Source organism: Limulus polyphemus, unplaced genomic scaffold (genome assembly GCF_000517525.1).
Source record: "Limulus polyphemus unplaced genomic scaffold, Limulus_polyphemus-2.1.2 Scaffold2113, whole genome shotgun sequence".
Taxonomy (NCBI): domain Eukaryota; kingdom Metazoa; phylum Arthropoda; class Merostomata; order Xiphosura; family Limulidae; genus Limulus; species Limulus polyphemus.
The window spans coordinates 18,987-27,112 of record NW_013667723.1 but is presented as its reverse complement, the minus strand read 5'-3'; the positions used below and the strand labels follow the sequence as shown (position 1 = coordinate 27,112).

Here is an 8,126-nt window from a genome sequence, read left to right as displayed (position 1 = left end):
ATCTGATGACAAAACCTTGTCGAAACGTTGTACATTTGCTGTTATATTAAAGTTTTTCTTCATTACCCATTCAAGCCGTCTCCAGCCATTATTTGTACTGAAATATGCTGTTGTTAAGTGCTGATACGAAATGTTAAGTTCTCTCTGTGGAGTTCTAGATTTAACATAACTTGAACACGATATATAACTGAATAATAAATTGGCTAGAGTTTAGAGAATCTGGGTTTTAATCACAATTTATTGTATTAAGCAACACCAATTTACCATTAGCAGTAAATCACATAAATATAATGCATTGTCAATTAAGAAATTATTTAAGTTGTATTACAAAGCAAACTGTAAAATGTAAAAAAGAATCCCTACAGTTGAATCAAAAACATGAAACTGTTCTTAGAATTATGTTTAATATGAATAAAATATGCGGTTCGGTATTCTGATGTTTTTAATGTATAAATTTCGCAATTGAGCATTATATTATATCAAGTATTACGGAAGTGCTTAGTATGTAGGGATTGGTCTAGAAAAACATGGCTGCCACGATCAATCTATTATTCTACGATGCTTTCAAATAACTACTAAAGTTGAGTTATATCCTTATTTGAGTACATAATTGCCATTATCGAGTGTTTCACAGCTTGTGAGCCTCCGAATATCATTGAAAAGTGTTTCTAAAGTGGAGAACTGAGAACTAGCTAAAGAGTCAAAGTGTTCATTTGTTTTCTTTTCCCACGCTAGCCATAAAATTTGCGAAGTTTTCGCAATGGCTTTAGTACGACAGAAAATCATTTTAAGAGTACTTGGAAATAGGCTAATATTAAGCACTGTTGTATAAATGATGTTATCATTACCCCTTGAAATAGGCTTTCTTACAAAAAACTGGTATTCCTTAAAAACTTAAGTACATGGTGAAACAGGAATTATTAGTCAATAATAGATGAACATTAGATGACTGTAACATGTAGAATAATGAATGCTTTGTACACTATACAATCGATGTCTTTAGGGAGCCAGTCCCTAAATTATGTATGGAGTGAAGGAGTAACAGGAAAAATAAATACACATAATATTAAGTTTATTGCCCAATTTCATTGAATACATTAACTTTCAGTCAGGGAAAAAAAAGTTACAAAACTAGTAACAAAAACGTGTTGTAAATGTAAAATGATGTAAGGATGGCAGAGCCAAAGAGAATGCAAACGTGAATATAGTGATGAAGCAGCTATATGTTTTTCATATGTTCTTTCCTTACAGTAGGTTCCTCAACATTAAATTCGAAAAAGTCAAGATTATGACCAGTCATGATTAATAATCTTTTGTGACCAATTATGATATAATATCAATATCTGAGGTCATTCTACAAGTGATATGATATTAACAACATATATTACCATTGATTTATAATAAAAAAAACTTCACTCATCAACCTTCTTCAATGAAATTGTTTAAAGAAAAAAAGGGGAAACATCAAGTAATAAAACAAATTTACAAAAATTAAATATGATGTAGGGATGGCAAAGCCAAGAAGTTAAGAAACAAAGTAGGGATGAATACACAAAACCATACAAAAATCACTACACAAGTAGGCAAATCTTTCCAAGAATAACCTTTATCTACTATGATGTAGGGATGGCAAAGCCAAGAAGTTAAGAAACAAAGTAGGGATGAATACACAAAACCATACAAAAATCACTACACAAGTAGGCAAATCTTTCCAAGAATAACCTTTATCTACAACCAAATGTTGAATTCCTGTCAGTTGCATGAATTCAGGTTTGAATAAAAGCATTTATACTGGGCAGTGCAATACAATCTTACAGTGGCTAATAACCATAAGCTTGTAAGATTGACTCAGTACGTACTGGCTATTTATGTAGGGATTTCTGTACGGTTTTGTGTATTCAACTCTTACCTTGTTACTGTACTTTTTGCATTGTGGTCCCTATATCACAATTACTAGTTGCAAAATGTTTTTTTCATTACTTATCATGATAGAATGAGTAGGTAATCCTTGTAAGAACAATTTAAATCAGATACGTAACAAAGTACACAATGAGAAATGAAAGAGAAAACTAATGATTTGAAAATAAAAATCATTACTGATTATATCAGGCATAATATTAGTGACATAATGATTTCCAGAAGTAGGAAAATAACTGAAAAACATGATTTCATTAAATAAAACTGCAAATGACTTTAAAATGAAAAACAGACTATGAATGGCTTTGTTGGAAGAAAACCATGTAACGTGATTTGTTTTGTTATGATATAAACAGAAAAACAAACTGAATGAATCTGTTAGAAAGCGATTTAACGTGGTGTGTTTTGTAGAATTATACAGTGACTTTTCTCTACGTTAAAATACTTTTATCTGCGAGCTTTCGTGTATAATTCTAAATATTAATTTACCTACGTTATGAGTCTTAAACAAAAGTGGTGTGTTTTTGTTATTATACAAACAAAAAAAAGAGACTGATAGGCTTATTAGCAGAAAATGAGTCAGTGTGTTTAGAAATGTGGTATGTTCTTGTTATCATGTAAAATATTTGTTCTATACAAAAAGCAAATAAAATGTAGTTGGTTTGTAGAATTATACAGTGACTTTTCTCTACGTTAAAATACTTTTATCTGCGAGCTTTCGTGTATAATTCTAAATATTAATTTACCTACGTTATGAGTCTTAAACAAAAGTGGTGTGTTTTTGTTATTATACAACAAAAAAAGAGACTGATAGGCTTATTAGCAGAAAATGAGTTAGTGTGTTTAGAAATGTGGTATGTTCTTGTTATCATGTAAACTATTTGTTCTATACAAAAAGGAAATAAAATGTAGTTGGTGATGTCTGTCTTGATGTAGCATTACTTTCGAAGTGAATTAACTAGTTTAACAAATCTAAAAAAAAATACCTTACTTGAAAAACCTAATTCAATATTTTAGCACTAAATGGAGCTAAACAATGATTTGTTCACTCGCACAATCCTACAGAACACCTTGATTTTTTCAATGAAATCATTCAATAGATTGTTTAGGCAGAGTATTCAAGATGAAATATGGTTGAATAGATGGCAACTGTTTGTTGTAGAAACACCATTACAGAGGAACGTCGTCCTCTATATTTGAGTTTCTACAACAGGCAATTACCGTCCATTCAACCAGAAATCATTCAAATTTCTATATTCAAAAACCATGCATAAATAAGCTTATAATTGAAGAACGTAACGTGATAACCAAATATTATTTTCCAGGAAAAAACTTTTCCAAAAAAATTCTTAAGTTGGTGCTATAAATAATTATAGTCATATATCCTGAAACCTTCTAAAATTCATTGCTTGAGTTAGCGTAGACCACACGTATATCTTTCGGCATTGTACTTTTACCCCATTGAAAGCAACATAAAACAGAATTTAAAAACTGGAAATATTTCCATGCATATATTTAAAATAGTAATTTTCATTTATGATCATTATCCACGAAGACTAAAAAGCTTCCAAATGTATATCTTGTGTATATCAATCATAACCCACTGGTTCCGTTTATTGCTATCTCTCAAAGTTAGAGTTAAGCAACAAATGTTACACAGAAACACTATGAAACAGTACAAATGTATACTTCCATAACCTCTGAACCACTGATACAAAACACGCTACTACAAAATTCATAGAAACTGACGATAAAATGTGTAACGTTATACAGCTTAATTATAACTTGGATGGAGGGGGAACATTTAACTACATAAACATCTGCCATGTTAGTTTTCCAATTATATCTTCGGATACAAGATCGAGAGGTTAAACTAAAGCACTTGCGAATATTTAGTAAAAGTTGAATAGCAACACTTTTGTTGGTAGTTATTTACCTATTTGGTTTTCAGCTGCGTATGACTTGTTTTTTACTAGTTCTTCTTGGTTTCAAGTCTATAGCTGGTTCTTCCTTTCAGTTGCGTATGGCTTATTTTTTACTACTTTATTTGGTTTCGACTCTATAGTTGGTTCTTCCTTTCGGCTGCGTATGACTTATTTTTTACTACTTCATTTGGTTTCAACCCTATAGTTGGTTCTTCCTTTCAGCTGCGTATGACTTATTTTTTGCTACTTCCTCTTGGTTTCGACTCTATAGTTGGTTCTTCCTTTCATCTGCGATTGGTGTATTTTTGACTACTTCCTCTTGGTTTCGACTCTATAGTTGGTTCTTCCTTTCATCTGCGATTGGTGTATTTTTGACTACTTCATTTGGGTTTCAACTCTATAGTTGGTTCTTCCTTTCAGCAGCGTATGACGTATTTTTGACTACTTCATTTGGGTTTCGACTCTATAGTTGGTTCTTCCTTTCATCTGCGACTGGTGTATTTTTGACTACTTCCTCTTGGTTTCGACTCTATAGTTGGTTCTTCCTTTCATCTGCGACTGGTGTATTTTTGACTACTTCCTTTTCGTTTCGACTCTATAGTTGGTTCTTCCTTTCAGCTGCGTCTGATTTGTCTTCGATCACCTTCTTTTGGTTTCTAGTTGTACAATGAATGTCTTTACATGTCTTGAAAATCAAGAAAGGTTTCCCTTGTGTGTGTGTGTTTATATGTTTCTTTTATTGAAAGAACAACGTGAATTACCTCATGCATAATGCGCACAATTTTTTTACCTTGCGCAATCAGAGATATTATTTTCGTTGTTTACTAATAGACTTTTCGTTGCATAAATTTGAAACGCTTCAGCGCATTTCTCAGGAACATGACCTGTAGACTAGTGTGAATAACTGGCACTCTACCGATACAAGATTGTTTATTATCTTACGTTTTAGTAAAAATCCGCATTAAATATTCTTCTGCAAAATTATTACATTTAGGTTTCACATTATTTTTTGTTTAAGATTTCTGCATCTTTTAAACGTTCACTCGGTTGAAGCACTTTTTCCCCTATTTGCGCAAAATATACAACAGGCTATCTGTGCTCTATCCATCACGGGAAATCAAACCCCGGATTTCATTGTTGTAAGTCCATATATTCACCGCTTTATAGCTGTCTCACAGGGGGACATCTCCGTAGACCGCTTAAGAATATCACATACATTAATTGTTCCCATACCCTAAAAGACAATATCATTTGTGTCGACTGACTGTTTATGTATCTAATCAAAAATACCTGAGGTGTAAAAAAAAAGGTGCTGCCAAAAAAGGATTGAGCGTGCGACTTAAAACAATGAAATCAAAATTGGCGGTCAAACTAGTATTTACACTTATAGCATTGATAAAAGTTTTACAGCAAATATTCATTCATTAGTTAGCTAGTTTCTTTTCATCACCCGCATGCACTCGTACAGCCGTACTAATTGCTTAAGCTAATATCACGTGACACTAAACGCTCTTTAATTAGGAGAATTTCATAAGATTTAGCAAATTTGTACTTAAAAGTTGGCAATGAATAATAACCGTTCACCGTATGATTCTTTCGAAACCTTGAGCTAGAAACTGCTAATCTAGTTTGCTTGGCCTAATCAATACTTATATATATCTGCATATGTTTTCACCCTATTGTTTTACTGCTCTAAATCAGCCGTCTTTCATCCGAATGACAAAAAACTAAAAACGGTTCACCTTTTCTGTAGTAAATATTTCAGCCCGTGAGCTCACGTGGTCAAAATTGAGCGGTTTTTGTTGCGTGGCCTATATTTTGACCAAATTTGACACCTATTTGTAGTTTGTAAAGATTTATCAGTGTACCAAATTTGAAAAGAAAATCCATGAAAGTTAAGTATGTTTTTCTGTCAAATAAAGCTTCCGTACTTTCAGTGCGAAGACAAAAAAAGAAGAAAATCAATCCAAATTAGAGATTTTATAGCTCGTGTATATCTTAATAGATTACCTTGAAATTTGATATGTGAAGTAAGGGTCAACCAGATCACATCCACTGAAAATATGTGATAGTTTGGACTACCGCAGTCCGAGCTACAGAAAGTGGAAAATTGCTAAACTATCACCTCTGTTAATAACATACAGTATGTCCTGCAGGTTGTTTTGACCGCACAAACTAAAAAAAACATTACATTTGCAATGTGTGCAAACGCTTCTCACGCTAATACGAACAACAATATATTTGAACAGAAAAGTTGCATTCTAAGGTTAAATGTTTAAATAAAGCTCTTATAATATTAATGATTCACAATGTCAATACAACAACTATACCACTCGGTTGCACTAAGGTTTAACATTTATATAACCAGACAATCATAATAACACCGAAGAAAAGTAATAAAATCAGGCGCTCGTAAAAAACTGATGGCTAAGTTTCCGATATTTAAAACTTAATCTTATAGTCTATGTATGCTATAGTTTATCTAAGTGAAATATCGAATGTTACGTATTACAACTTCAAATAGCCTAAAACTGAGTTGAATTGTAATTTAGATTTAGCAGTTAAATAAATTGGATATATATATTTAGCAGTGTAAGACTAGAGGGGAGGAAGCTAGTCATCACCACCCACCCACCGCCAACTCTTGCGCTACTTTTTTACCAACGAATAGTGGGATTGACCGTCACGTTATAACCCCCCCCCCACGGCTGAAAGGGCGAGCATGTTTGGTGTGACGGGGATTCGAACCCGCGACCCGCAGATTGAGAGTCTAGCGCCATAACCACCTGGCTATGCCGGGCCTTGTTCGATTAGAGTAGCACAAGAATTGGCGGTTGGTATTGTTGACTAGCTACCTTCCCTCTAGTCAATCACTTCTAAATCAGCGACGACTAGCTTTGCACGAAATTTAACAAACACAAACAAGCAACTACTGTAGGTCTATGCTATAATATTTTAGAACATTGAACATTTGAGTCACAAGCATGAACATTACGGGTAAGGGGTAGGGTTTAGATAGGATGGGATTTGGTGGCACAATGGACATACTTCACTATTCTGAGTAACGCACGTTTCAGCAAACAATGGTGTAACACCTAGAAATTGTTGATTTGGAAACGTTTAAGTAACATTTATCCGTGTCCATCAAATAACCGTAGGTATATCTGGATATGACCACAGAAAAAAAATATGACCCCCTTTATGGGCTTAGTTTCCATTTTAACCCTTAAACTACAAATGTTTTTATACTGTTCACTACCGGTGATGTTCCTTCCCTTATGTTACACCATATGATCCTGTAAGTAATTCCATGATTAAACAGAGCATGCAGTTCCGTAATGAGACAGGATACATGTTTGTTCTCGTAGTCATTTTTTCCACTATTACACTGAAGACAGGGTAACAGCCGTCACAATACAAAAATAGACGAGAAAAGGTTACTCTTAGATATATAATTCATACCCTGCTGCTGATGTCTCTCAAGAAAACAACGCCCCTATTCAAGCTACAAAATGTAATGAAACTTAGCTTATCGAACACGAGTCATTGATCTACCTAAGCCTATACAGTCACTATATATTAATCCCATCTAGCACACAGGGGTTTTCCTGAAAACACACTTTAATATAGACTTAATCTGAAGTGGTTCTTAATTAAGAACTGTGTGATATTTTTTACTGCTTCACTTTCATACGGAAGTCTGTGCTCTCCTGAACATTATTGGGGGTTCAACACCGTATTATCATTTCTGGATAGTTTTATCATTTGTTACTCAACACCTGCACGTACTATAGAAATATATAATTACCGTATCGTAAGATTAGAAAAATAATATTTTCATTAATTCCTCCTACAACCCCTACTCTGGTGTCATTTTCGGGTCTTAATTACTTGATTATCAATCCTTGACACCGTAGGTCTTGAAAATTACAACTTAATAAATCACTGACCATAAATTTCCGTTAATTTTCGGGTCTTCATTATTTGGTTATCAATCCTTGACACCGTAGGTCTTGAAAACTACAACTTAATAAATCACTGACCATAAATTTCCGTTAATTTTCGAGTCTTCATTACTTGATTATCAATCCTTGACACCGTAGGTCTTGAAAATTACAACTTAATAAATCACTGACCATAAATTTCCGTTAATTTTCGAGTCTTCATTACTTGATTATCAATCCTTGACACCGTAGGTCTTGAAAATTACAACTTAATAAATCACTGACCATAAATTTCCGTTAATTTTCGAGTCTTCATTACTTGATTATCAATCCTTGACAC

At 33.4% G+C, this 8,126-nt stretch overlaps 1 protein-coding gene and 1 long non-coding RNA gene across 3 annotated transcripts in view; both read right to left on the bottom strand.

Annotated features, from left to right (window-relative positions):
* The window catches only part of LOC111087407, a 5,792-nt gene extending 3,858 nt beyond the window's left edge, over positions 1-1,934 (bottom strand). The window contains exon 1 of the long non-coding RNA XR_002612108.1: positions 1,860-1,934. This is a non-coding gene — a long non-coding RNA (uncharacterized LOC111087407). The remainder of the gene's footprint in view (positions 1-1,859) is intronic.
* The window catches only part of LOC106465982, a 107,695-nt gene that overhangs the window by 83,717 nt on the left and 15,852 nt on the right, over positions 1-8,126 (bottom strand). The gene's annotated exons all lie outside the window — the stretch shown is intronic.